The 13564-nt window shown below is 50.9% G+C and overlaps 1 long non-coding RNA gene across 1 annotated transcript in view; it reads left to right on the top strand.

The window, feature by feature from the left end:
• The first annotated feature begins 633 nt into the window (after positions 1 to 633).
• Positions 634 to 13564, top strand: part of LOC147093990 (uncharacterized) — a 44099-nt gene continuing 31168 nt past the window's right edge. Inside the window, exons 1-2 of the long non-coding RNA XR_015074730.1 lie at positions 634 to 806; positions 2031 to 2174. This is a non-coding gene — a long non-coding RNA (uncharacterized LOC147093990). The remainder of the gene's footprint in view (positions 807 to 2030; positions 2175 to 13564) is intronic.

Genomic DNA, 13564 nt, shown 5'->3' with positions numbered 1-13564 from the left:
GTGGTTCACTTTGGAGGTCAGGACATCCAGTTTGTCCTCGTCCGATTTGACTGTTTCAGCGGAGGCGATCAGGAATTTTTCAAAGCACCTCAGCCAGTGAGTAAACTTGGTGGATGTATCCGCCTCCCGATGGTCTAAGTCTAGGCATGCTGGTGTGAGGATCTTCTCCATTATAAAAATCTTGTTAATAAAATTGATGCGCTACCAATAACTCAAAAGACTGAGATTAAGCGAGTAATTAACAGGCTTTTATTAACAAGAGAATGAAGGTGTGCCTCGAGTGGTCGACCAGTCCAGAATACAAAGGGGCTGTGGAGCAGTCACCTTTATACCTGGATTCGTTGGAGGAGTCAGCCCAGGCATGTACACAATGGAATACAAACAGTGGTTTACCATACACTGGAAGTCCAGACCCAAGATCACGCTCAGAGATCTGGCATTATCAATAGTTTAAAATCTCTGTAATCATTGCCTTTTACCGACAACATAACCGTGCAGAAACGTGTAATTTTTGAGGTATGAGTCTTATCGGCCATGGCGATTTTGCCCTGTGTGGGGACTATCGTTAGTGAAAGTCGTTTTACCAGGCTAGGATGAATGAAGCTTTCGGTGCTCCCACAGACAATCAAGCATTTAACCTTGTTCCCGTTTACCTCTGTCCATCATCGATTTAGACAACGGATGCGGCCTGGACTGATCCACTGTGATCGAGGCCACCAGTGGGTCCTGGAGGTCCGTGTAGTCGGGGCAAGATGGTGGACTCCATGAGGGTGGACAAGATGGCTTCCAAGATGGCCGCTCCCACGGTGTGCACGCGGCGGTGGTGGAGTTGGAGGCGGGGTTTCCTCTGCAGACTTTGCTCTCTCTCTGTCTCGCGCTCTCTCTCGCGCTCTCTCTCTCTCGCGCTCTCTCTCTCTCGCGCTCTCTCTCTCTCGCGCTCTCTCTCTCGCGCTCTCTCTCTCGCGCTCTCTCTCGCGCTCTCTCTCTCGCGCTCTCTCTCTCGCGCTCTCTCTCTCGCGCTCTCTCTCTCGCGCTCTCTCTCTCGCGCTCTCTCTCTCGCGCTCTCTCTCGCGCTCTCTCTCGCGCTCTCTCGCGCTCTCTCTCTCGCGCTCTCTCTCTCGCGCTCTCTCTCTCGCGCTCTCTCTCTCGCGCTCTCTCTCTCGCGCTCTCTCGCGCTCTCTCTCGCGCTCTCTCTCGCGCGCTCTCTCTCTCGCGCTCTCTCTCTCGCGCTCTCTCGCGCTCTCTCTCTCGCGCTCTCTCTCGCGCTCTCTCTCGCGCTCTCTCGCGCGCTCTCTCGCTCTCTCTCTCGCTCTCGCGCTCTCTCTCTCTCGCTCGCGCGCGCGCGCTCTCGCTCTCGCGCTCTCTCTCTCTCTGTCCCGCGCTCCCTCCCCCCCCCCCCCCCCCCCCCGTCCCTCCCGAGAGAGCGGGGCAGTTGGATTAGTTTGGGGATTGATACAGGGCAATCAGGAGAGAGCGAGGCATTGGGAATAGTTTGGGATTGATACAGGGCTGTGGGGAGAGATCAGGGCAGTGTGATTAGTTTGGCATTGATACAGGGTTATGGGGAGAGAGCGGGGCACTGCGATAGGTTTGGGATTGATACAGGGCTCTCGGGAGTGAGCGAGGCAGTGGGATTAGTTTGGGATTGATACAGGGCTATGGGGAGAGAGCGGGGCAGTGTGATTAGTTTGAGATTTATACAGGGCTATGGGGAGAGAGCGGGGTAGTGTGATTAGTTTGGGATTGATACAGGGCTATTGGGAGAGAGCACACCAGTGGCATTTGTTTGGGGATTTTTACAGGGCTATCGGGAGACAGCGAGGCATTGGGAGAAGTTTGGGATTGATACAGGGCTATCTGGAGAGAGCAGTGCAGTGTGATTAGTTTGGGATTGTTGCAGGGCTATGGGGTTTTGTATATTCCACATTTCCTGTGCTTGAAATCTCTGACATTGGCCAGACATTGTTTCGGCATTTCATTGTCTTGGGCTGTTTACTATGAACAACTTTACCTGTTTCTGATCTACACAGGATGCAACAGATCAGAAAAACCTCCATTCAACAATGCGATTTCCTGCCTCTTCAAAGACATCATACTGTTCCACAATGCAGGAATGTCGCAAACAGCTTTTGATCCCATAAGCTGAGATCAACTTACCCATTCAAACCTTTCAGGTAAAGAAGCTTCTAGATTCCGAGCCACAAATTGAATCATTTAAGACATAATGAATGTCAAAGGAATGTGATTTATTGCTGTTATTTTACAATTTACAAATATACACACAATTTGTGTCACTGAATTATAAACAAAAAGCAGGCAAAGCTATGACTTAACAGAAATAAACACTTGTCTTTTTTCCTGGACAGCAAAACCAGTCAGACTGACTTGCAAATATTTACTGATATGTTGACGTAAAGATTTATAATTTACCAATTTCGCTTCTAATGTTTTTCTCTCAAACATTCTCCACAATATTAATCCCTGCTCTTGTCACAGGGAGTGTTGAATTATTTTAGGTACTTCGCAATTAAAAGCAGGAAACAAACTTCATTATACTCACAAATTTTAATCTCCTATTTCAAACATTCAAACCAAATCGAATTGTACGTTATCACTTTAATCAAAGTATTTTCTGTGTCTCTCTCAATAAACAAAGAGTGGTTTCTTCTAAAGTAGCTTCCTGCAATTTTTATACATCATTACATAACTCTTGCTTCAATTAACACTCCACTAAATGTATAAGAGGATATCTATATTTACGTTATTCCTGCGACTTGTTAGGACTAGCGAACGACAGACATTATAAAATGGTTTGTGTTTTTCCCCTTTCTTGGTTCTCTTCCTAAATGTCTTAATGGTATATTTTTTAAAAGTCATTAAAAAGTAATATGTAACTCCTACAAATCCTCCCCTACCTTCCCCCTCCTCAACACCATGATTGCTTGTTTGTGTAAAGCTACTCACTTCAGTCAGTCACTCAAAATCAAATCTTGAGATATTTCAATTTGAAAACATTTTAACCATTTCCGAGCTCTTTAAAAGCGTTTGGACTTCAAGACCTGGTTGAAACTTGTTTAGGTGAGGGGAAAATTGGCTTTTGCTTCAGTCTCTTCCAAAATCATGTTCGAAACTTAGGGGGAGAAAGTGTTTTTTACACTCATTTTTGGTGAAAAGTTCATTAAAAATCTTTAAATTCTTTCAAGTCTCACTGCAGCTTTGACAGAAGAAGTTGCTCCAAGTTTCTTCTTCCCCCTTCAATGCTGTCGTTAAACATCCGACAACATGAAGTCTAACTCCAAACGGAGCTCCAATCAGAAAGTGAATAAAGTGGTTAAACTTCCTAAGAAGGCGGCGAGGTTATCTATCCCCAGCCTTGGCGATGAGTTGGGATCAGTTTTTGGAGAGGTTGTTTCTGCTTTTTCTGTTGCCGTTCCCTCCGTGTCTCAGACCCTGAAGTACAAACGGAGGCACAAACTATTTCCCTTTCTCGCAACATGATTTAAATAACCCTGGCTGATTTCCCTCTCTCTCTAACCCAGGGGTCGCTGGGCAGTGATCAGGAGCAGGAACCCTGGCTGATTTCCCCTCTCTCTAACCCAGGGGTCACTGGACTGTGATCAGGAGCACGAACCCTAGCGGATTTCCCTCTCTCTGTAAGCAGGGGTCACTGGGCAGTTATCAGGATCAGGAACCCTGGCTGATTCCCTTCTCTCTCTAACCCAGGGGTCACTGGACTGTGATCAGGAGCACGAACCCTAGCGGATTTCCCTCTCTCTGTAAGCAGGGGTCACTGGGCAGTTATCAGGATCAGGAACCCTGGCTGATTCCCTTCTCTGTCTAACCCAGGGGTCACTGGGCAGTGATCAGGAGCAAAAACCCTGGCTGATTTCCCCTCTCACTAACCCAGGGGTCACTGGGCAGTGATCAGGAGCAGGAACCCTGCCTGATTTCCCCTCTCTCTAACTCGGGGGTCACTGGACAGTGATCAGGAGCAGGAACCCTGGCTGATTTCCCTCTCTCTCTCTAACCCAGGATTCACTGGGCAGAGATCAGGAGCAGCTACCCCGGCTGATTTCCCCCTCTCTCTAAACTAGGGGTCACTGGGCAGTGATCAGGAGCAGGAACCCTGGCTGATTTCCCATCTCTCTCTAACACAGGGGTCACAGGACAATGATCAGGAGCAGGAATCCTGGCTGATTTCCCCTCTCTCTAACACAGGGGTCACTGGATAGTGACCGGAGCGGGATAATCTTGGGATTGATCCGGGGCTATGGGGAGAGAGCGGGGCAGTGTGATTAGTTTGGGGGTTGATACAGGGCTATGGGGGGAGAGCAGGGCAGTGGGATTAGTTTGGGATTGATGCAGGACTATGGGGAGGGAGCAGGGCAGTGGCATTAGTTTGGGATTAAGACAGACCTATGGGGGGAGAGCAAGGCAGTGAGATTACTTTGGGGATTGATACAGGGCTGTGGGCTGAGAGCCGGGCAGTGGGATTAGTTTAGGATTGATAGACGGCTATGGGGAGAGTGCGGGGCAGTGTGATTAGTTTTGGATTTATACAGGTCTATGGGGAGAGAGCGGGGCAGTGGGATTAGATTGGGATTGATACAGGGCTATGGGGAGTGAGTGGGCAGTGGGATTAGTTTGGGATTTATTCAGGTCTAATGGGGGGAGAGCGAGGCAGTGTGATTTGTTTGGGATTGATACAGGGCTATGGGGAGAGAGCGGGGCAGTGTGATTAGTTTGGGATTGATACACGGTTGTGGGGAGAGCGCGGGGCAATGGGACTGGTTTGGGATTGATGCAGGACTATCGGGAGAGATCGGGGCAGTGTGATTAGATTGGGATTGATACAGGGCTATGGGGAGAGAGCAGGGCAGGGGGTTTAGTTTGGGATTGATACAGGGCTATGGGGAGTGAGCGGGGCAGTGCGATTAGTTTGGGATTGATACAGGACTATGGGGAGAGAGCGGGGCAGTGGGATTAGATTGGGCTTGATACAGGGCTATGGGGAGAGAGCAGGGCAGGGGGTTTAGTTTGGGATTGATACAGGACTATCGGGAGAGAGCAGGGCAGTGGGATTAGATTGGGATTGATACAGGGCTATGGGGAGTGAACGGGGCAGTGGGATTAACAACAGAAAATGCTGGAAAAACTCAGCAGTTCAGGCAACATCCGTGGACAGAAATTAGAGTTGACGTTTCTGGTCGAACCTTTCATCAAAACTGGAAAGAAAAGATGGATCGGAGGCAGGGCTGCGATCGGATAAAAGAATAAAAGAAACAAAAGAAGTGAAAAAGAGACAATGAAAGGTGTTAGAAGCTAGACGAGATGGTAATAGGCTGAGATTGGGTGTAAAGTGTACTGGCAGGGCAAGGGTTAGCTGCCAGGTGTGAGAGCGAAACAAAAGGAAAGGGGGGGGGGTGTGCGGGGGAAAGGAGTGGAAAAATTACAAGAAAAAATGAAATAGGGGCCGAGGTTATAATCTGAAATTGTTGAACTCGATATTGAGTCTGGAAGGCTGCAGAGTGCCTAATCGGAAGATGAGGTGCTGTTCCTCGAGTTTACGTGTGCGATTAGTTTGGGGATTGATACAGGGCTTTGGGGTGAGAGCGGGGCAGTGGGATTAGTTTGGGATTGATGCAGGACTATGGGGAGAGAGCAGGGCAGTGGGATAAGTTTGGGATTGATACAGGGCTATGGGGAGAGAGCTGGGCAGTGGGATTAGTTTGGGATTGATACAGAGCTATGGGGAGAGAGCTGGGCAGTGAGATTACTTTGGGGATTGATACAGGGCTCTGGGCTGAGAGCAGAGCAGTGGGATTAGTTTAGGATTGATAGACGGCTATGGGGAGAGTGCGGGGCAGTGTGATTAGTTTGGGATTGATGCAGGTCTATGGGGAGAGAGTGGGGCAGTGGGATTAGATTGGGATTGATACAGGGCTATGGGGAGAGAGCGGGGCAGTGGGATTAGTTTGGGGATTGATACAGGGCTATTGGGTGAGAGCGGGCAGCCGGATTAGTTTGGGATTGATACAGGACTATGGGGAGAGAGCGGGGCAGTGTGATTAGTTTGGGATTGATACAGGGCTATCGGGAGAAAGCGGGCCTTTGAGATTAGTTTGGGATTGATACAGGGCTATCGGGAGAGAGTGGGACAGTGGGATTACTTTGGGATTGATTTTGGGCTATGGGGAGAGAGCGTGGCAGTGGGATTAGTTTCAGAATTGATACAGGGCTGTGGGGAGAGAGTGGCGCAGTGGGATTAGTTTGCGGATTGATACAGGGCTATGGCGAGAGCGCGGGGCAGTGGGATTAGTTTGGGATTGATACAGGACTATGGGGAGAGAGCGGGGCAATGGGATTAGATTGGGATTGATACAGGGCTATGGGGAGAGAGCGGGGCAGGGGGATTAGTTTGGGATTGATACAGGGATATGGGGAGTGAGCGGGGCAGTGTGATTAGTTTGGGGATTGATACAGGGCTTTGGGGTGAGAGCGGGGCAGTGGGATTAGTTTGGGACTGATGCAGGACTACGGGGAGAGAGCGGGGCACTGGGATAGGTTTGGGATTGATTCAGGTCTATGGGGGAGAGCGAGGCAGTGTGATTAGTTTGGGATTGATGCAGGGCTATCGGGAGAGAGCTGTGCAGTGGGATTACTTTGGGGATTGATACAGGGCTATGGGGTGAGAGCGGGGCGGTGTGATTAGTTTAGGATTGATACAGGGCTATGGGGAGAGAGCGGGGCAGTGTGATTAGTTTGGGATTGAAACACGGCTGTGGGGCGAGCGTGCGGCAGTGGCATTAGTTTGGGATTGATGCAGGACTATCGGGAGAGATCGAGGCAGTGTGATTAGTTTGGGATTGATACAGGGCTATGGGGAGAGAGCGGGGCAGTGGGATTAGTTTGGGATTGATACAGGACTATCGGGAGAGATCAGGGCAATGGGATTAGTTTGAGATTGATGCAGGGCTATTGGGAGAGAGCGAGGCATTGGGAATAGTTTGGGATTGATACAGGACTATGGGGAGAGAGCGGGGCAGTGGGATTAGTTTGGGATTGATACAGAGCTATGGGGATAGATCTGGGCAGTGGGATTAGTTTGGTAATTGATACAGTGCTATGTGGTGAGAGCGGGGCAGTGTGATTAGTTTAGGATTGATACAGGGCTGTGGGGAGAGATCGGGGCAGTGTGATTAGTTTTGGATTGATACACGGCTATGGGGAGAGAGCGGGGCAGTGGGATTAGTTTGGGATTGATACACGGCTATGGGGAGAGAGCGGGACAGTGGGATTAATTTGGGGATTGATACAGGGCTATGGGGAGTGCGCGGGTCAGTGGGATTAGTTTGGGATTGATGCAGGGCTATCAGGAGAGATCGGGGTAGTGGGATTAGTTTGAGATTGACACAGGGCTATCAGGAGAGAGCGAGGCATTGGCTATAGTTTGGGATTGATACAGGGCTGTTGGGAGAGATGGGGGCAGTGTGATTAGTTTGGGATTGATACAGGGCTATGGGGAGTGCGCGGGGCAGTGAGATTAGTTTGGGATTGATGCAGGGCTATCGGGAGTGAGCGGTGCAGTGGGATTCATACAGGGCTATGGGGAGTCAGCGGGGCAGTGGGATTAGCTTGGGGATTGATACAGGGCTATGGGGAGTGAGCGGGGCAGTGGGATTAGTTTGGGATTGATACAGGACTATGGGGAGAGAGCGGGGCAGTGGGATTAGATTGGGATTGATACAGGGCTATGGGGAGAGAGCAGGGCAGGGGGATTAGTTTGGGATTGATACAGGGCTTTGGGAAGAGAGCATGGCAGTGGATTTAGTTTGAGATTCATACAGGGCTATCGGGAGTGAGCGGGGCAGTGCGATTAGTTTGGGGATTGATAGAGGGCTTTGGGGAGAGATCGGGGCAGTGGGATTAGTTTTGGACTGGTGCAGGACTACGGGGAGAGAGCGGGGCAGTGGGATTAGTTTGGGATTGATGCAGGGCTATGGGGGGAGAGCGGGGCAGTGGGATTAGTTTGGGATTGATACAGGGCTATCTGGAAAGATCGAGGCAGTGGGATTAGTTTGGGATTGATGCAGGGCTCTCGGGAGTGAGCGGGGCAGTGGGATTAGTTTGGGATTGATACAGAGCTATGGGGTGTGAGCGGGGCAGTGTGTTTAGTTTGGGGATTGATACAGGGCTATGGTGGGAGAGCGGGGCAATGGGATTAGTTTCGGGATTGATACTGGGCTATGGGGAGAGCGGGGCAGTGGGATTAGTTTGGGGATTGATACAGGGCTATGGGGAGTGAGCGGGGCAGTGGGATTAGTTTCGGGATTGATGGAGGGCTATGGGGAGTAAGCGGGGCAGTGGGATTAGTTTGGGGATTGATAGAGGGCTATGGGGAGAGAGCGGGGCAGTGTGATTCGTTTGGGATTGATACAGGGCAATCGGGAGAGAGTGAGGCATTGGGAATAGTTTGGGATTGATACAAGGCTATCAGGAGAAATCGGGGAAGCGTGATTAGTTTGGCTTTGATACAGGGCTATGGAGACAGAGCGGGGCATTGGGATTGGTTTTCGATTGATACAGGGCTATGGGGTGAAAGCGGGGCAGTGTGATTCGTTTGGGATTGATACAGGGCTATGGGGAGAGAGCAGGGCAGTGTGATTAGTTTGGGATTTAAATAGGGCTATGGGGAGAGAGCGGGGCAGTGGGATTTGTTTGGGGATTGATACAGGGCTATTGGGTGAGAGTGGGGCAGTGTGATTAGTTTGGAATTGATACAGGGCTATGGGGAGAGAGCAGGGCAGTGTGATTAGTTTGGGATTGATACAGGTCTATGGGGAAACAGCGGGGCATTGGGATTAGTTTGGGATTGTTACAGTGCTATGGGGTAGAGCGGGGCAATGGGATTAGTTTGGGATTGATACAGGGCTATCGGGAGAGATCGGGGCAGTGGGATTAGTTTGGGATTGATACAGGGCTATCGGGAGAGATCGGGGCAATGGGATTAGTTTGGGATTGATACAGGTCTATGGGGAGAGAGCGGGGCATTGTGATTAGTTTGGGATTGATACAGGGCTATCGGGAGAGAGCGGAGCAGTGGCATTAGTTTGGGATTGATACAGGGCTACGGGGAGAGAGCGTGGCAGTGTGCTTACTTTGGGATTGATACAGGACTATGGGGAGAGAGCGGGGCAGTGGGATTAGTTTGGGGATTGATACAGGGCTATGGGGAGAGAGCGGGGCAGTGGGATTAGTTTGGGGATTGATACAGTGCTATGGGGAGAGAGCGGGGCTGTGGGATTAGTTTGGGGATTGATACAGGGCTATGAGGAGAGCGGGGCAGTGGGATTTGTTTGGATATAACACAGGGCAATGGGGAGAAAGCAGGGCAGTGGGCTTACGTTGGGGATTGATGCAGGTCGATGGGGAGAGATCGGGGCAGTGTGATTAGTTTGGGATTGATACACGGCTATGGAGAGAGAGCGGGGCAGTGGGATTAGTTTGGGATTGATACGCGGCTATGGGGAGAGAGCGGGACAGTGGGATTAATTTGGGGATTGATACAGGGCTATGGGGAGTGCGCGGTTCAGTGGGATTAGTTTGGGATTGATGCAGGGCTATCAGGAGAGATCGGGGTAGTGGGATTAGTTTGAGATTGATACAGGGCTCTTGGGAGAGATGGGGGCAGTGTGATTAGTTTGGGATTGATACAGGGCTATGGGGAGTGCGCGGGGCAGTGAGATTAGTTTGGGATTGATGCAGGTCTATCGGGAGTGATCGGGGCAGTGGGATTAATGCAGGGCTATGGGGAGTGAGCGGGGCAGTGGGATTAGTTTGGGGATTGATACAGGGCTATGGGGAGGGAGCGGGGCAGTGTGATTAGTTTGGGATTGATACAGGGCTATGGGGAGTGCGCGGGGCAGTGAGATTAGTTTGGGATTGATGCAGGTCTATCGGGAGTGATCGGGGCAGTGGGATTAATGCAGGGCTATGGGGAGTGAGCGGGGCAGTGGGATTAGTTTGGGGATTGATACAGGGCTATGGGGAGAGAGCAGGGCAGTGGGATTAGTTTGGGGATTAATAGAGGGCTTTGGGGAGAGATCGGGGCAGTGGGATTAGTTTGGGACTGATGCAGGACTACGGGGAGAGAGCGAGGCAGTGTGATTAGTTTGGGATTGATGCAGGGCTATCTGGAAAGATCGAGGCAGTGGGATTAGTTTGGGATTGATACAGGGCTCTCGGGAGTGAGCGGGGCAGTGGGATTCGTCTGGGATTGATACAGAGCTATGGGGAGTGAGCGGGGCAGTGTGATTAGTTTGGGTATTGATACAGGGCTATGGGGGGAGAGCGGATCAATGGGATTAGTTTCGGGATTGATACTGGGCTATGGGGAGAGAGCGGGGCAGTGGGATTAGTTTGGGGATTGATACAGGGCTATGGGGAGTGAGCGGGGCAGTGGGATTAGTTTGGGGATTGATAGAGGGCTATGGGGAGAGAGCGGGGCAGTGGGATTAGTTTGGGATTGCTGCAGGGCTTTGGGGAGAGAGCGGCGCAGTGGATTTAGTCTGAGATTCATACAGGGCTATCGGGAGAGAGCGAGGCATTGGGAAAAGTTTGGGATTGATGCAGGGCTATGTGGTGAGAGCAGAGGAGTGGGATTAGTTTCAGATTGATGCAAGGCTTTGGGGAGCGAGCGGGGCAGTAAGATTAGTTTGGGATTGATACAGGGCTATCAGGAGAGATCGGGCATTGGGATTAGATTGAGATTGATATAGGGCTATCGGGTGAGAGCGAGGCATTGGGAATAGTTTGTGATTGATACAGGGCTATCGGGAGAGATCGGGGAAGTGTGATTAATTTGGGATTGATACAGGGCTATGGGGAGAGAGCGGGGCAGTGTGATTAGTTTGGGGATTGATACAGGACTATCGGGAGTGAGCGGGGCAGTGTGGTTAGTTTGGGATTGATGCAGGGCTATGGGGAGAGAGCGGGGCAGTGTGATTAGTTTGGGGGTTGATACAGGGCTATGGGGGGAGAGCGGGGCAGTGGAATTAGTTTGGGATTGATGCAGGGCTATGGGGGGAGAGCAGGGCAGTGGGATTAGTTTGGGATTGATGCAGGACTATGGGGAGGGAGCAGGGCAGTGGCATTAGTTTGGGATTAAGACAGACCTATGGGGGGAGAGCAAGGCAGTGAGATTACTTTGGGGATTGATACAGGGCTGTGGGCTGAGAGCCGGGCAGTGGGATTAGTTTAGGATTGATAGACGGCTATGGGGAGAGTGCGGGGCAGTGTGATTAGTTTTGGATTGATACAGGTCTATGGGGAGAGAGCGGGGCAGTGGGATTAGATTGGGATTGATACAGAGCTATGGGAAGTGAGCGGGGCAGTGGGATTAGTTTGCGGATTGATACAGGGCTATGGGGAGTGAGTGGGCAGTGGGATTAGTTTGGGATTTATTCAGGTCTAATGGGTGGAGAGCGAGGCAGTGTGATTTGTTTGGGATTGATACAGGGCTATTGGGAGAGAGCTGGGCAGTGGGATTACTTTGGGGATTGATACAGGGCTATGGGGAGAGAGCGGGACAGTGTGATTAGTTTGGGATTGATACACGGTTGTGGGGAGAGCGCGGGACAATGGGACTGGTTTGGGATTGATGCAGGACTATCGGGAGAGATCGGGGCAGTGTGATTAGATTGGGATTGATACAGGGCTATGGGGAGAGAGCAGGGCAGGGGGTTTAGTTTGGGATTGATACAGGGCTGTGGGGAGTGAGCGGGGCAGTGCGATTAGTTTGGGATTGATACAGGGCTATGGGGAGTGAGCGGGGCAGTGGGATTAGTTTGGGATTGATACAGGGCTATGGGGAGTGAGCGGGGCAGTGGGATTAGTTTGGGGATTGATACAGGGCTATCGGGAGAGAGCAGGGCAGTGAGATTAGTTTGGGATTAATACAGGGCTATGGGGAGTGAGCGGGGCAGTGGGATTAGTTTGGGGATTGATACAGGGCTATGGGGAGTGAGCGGGGCAGTGGGATTAGTTTGGGATTGATACAGGACTATGGGGAGAGAGCGGGGCAGTGGGATTAGTTTGGGGATTGATACAGGACTATGGGGAGAGAGCGGGGCAGTGGGATTAGATTGGGCTTGATACAGGGCTATGGGGAGAGAGCAGGGCAGGGGGTTTAGTTTGGGATTGATACAGGGCTATGGGGAGTGAACGGGGCAGTGGGATTAACAACAGAAAATGCTGGAAAAACTCAGCAGTTCAGGCAACATCCGTGGACAGAAATTAGAGTTGACGTTTCTGGTCGAACCTTTCATCAAAACTGGAAAGAAAAGATGGATCGGAGGCAGGGCTGCGATCGGATAAAAGAATAAAAGAAACAAAAGAAGTGAAAAAGAGACAATGAAAGGTGTTAGAAGCTAGACGAGATGGTAATAGGCTGAGATTGGGTGTAAAGTGTACTGGCAGGGCAAGGGTTAGCTGCCAGGTGTGAGAGCGAAACAAAAGAAAAGGGGGGGTGTGCGGGGGAAAGGAATGGAAAAATTACAAGAAAAAATGAAATAGGGGCCGAGGTTATGATCTGAAATTGTTGAACTCGATATTGAGTCCGGAAGGCTGCAGAGTGCCTAATCGGAAGATGAGGTGCTGTTCCTCGAGTTTACGTGTGCGATTAGTTTGGGGATTGATACAGGGCTTTGGGGTGAGAGCGGGGCAGTGGGATTAGTTTGGGATTGATGCAGGACTATGGGGAGAGAGCAGGGCAGTGGGATAAGTTTGGCATTGATGCAGGACTATGGGGAGAGAGCGGGGTAGTGGGATTAGTTTGGGATTGATACAGGGCTATGGGGAGAGAGCTGGGCAGTGGGATTAGTTTGGGATTGATACAGAGCTATGGGGAGAGAGCTGGGTAGTGAGATTAGTTTGGGGATTGATACAGGGCTATTGGGTGAGAGCGGGCAGCCGGATTAATTTGGGATTGATACAGGACTATGGGGAGAGAGCGGGGCAGTGTGATTAGTTTGGGATTGATACAGGGCTATCGGGAGAAAGCGGGCCTTTGAGATTAGTTTGGGATTGATACAGGGCTATCGGGAGAGAGTGGGACAGTGGGATTACTTTGGGATTGATTTTCGGCTATGGGGAGAGAGCGTGGCAGTGGGATTAGTTTCAGAATTGATACAGGGCTGTGGGGAGAGAGTGGCGCAGTGGGATTAGTTTGCGGATTGATACAGGGCTATGGCGAGAGCGCGGGGCAGTGGGATTAGTTTGGGATTGATACAGGACTATGGGGAGAGAGCGGGGCAATGGGATTAGATTGGGATTGATACAGGGCTATGGGGAGAGAGCGGGGCAGGGGGATTAGTTTGGGATTGATACAGGGATATGGGGAGTGAGCGGGGCAGTGTGATTAGTTTGGGGATTGATACAGGGCTTTGGGGTGAGAGCTGGGCAGTGGGATTAGTTTGGGACTGATGCAGGACTACGGGGAGAGAGCGGGGCACTGGGATAGGTTTGGGATTGATTCAGGTCTATGGGGGAGAGCGAGGCAGTGTGA

The sequence above is a fragment of the Somniosus microcephalus genome, unplaced genomic scaffold (assembly GCF_052327205.1).
Source record: "Somniosus microcephalus isolate GS21.2 unplaced genomic scaffold, FLI_Smic_1.0 unresolved_chr1, whole genome shotgun sequence".
Lineage (NCBI taxonomy): Eukaryota > Metazoa > Chordata > Chondrichthyes > Squaliformes > Somniosidae > Somniosus > Somniosus microcephalus.
This window is presented reverse-complemented; position numbering and strand designations above follow the sequence as displayed.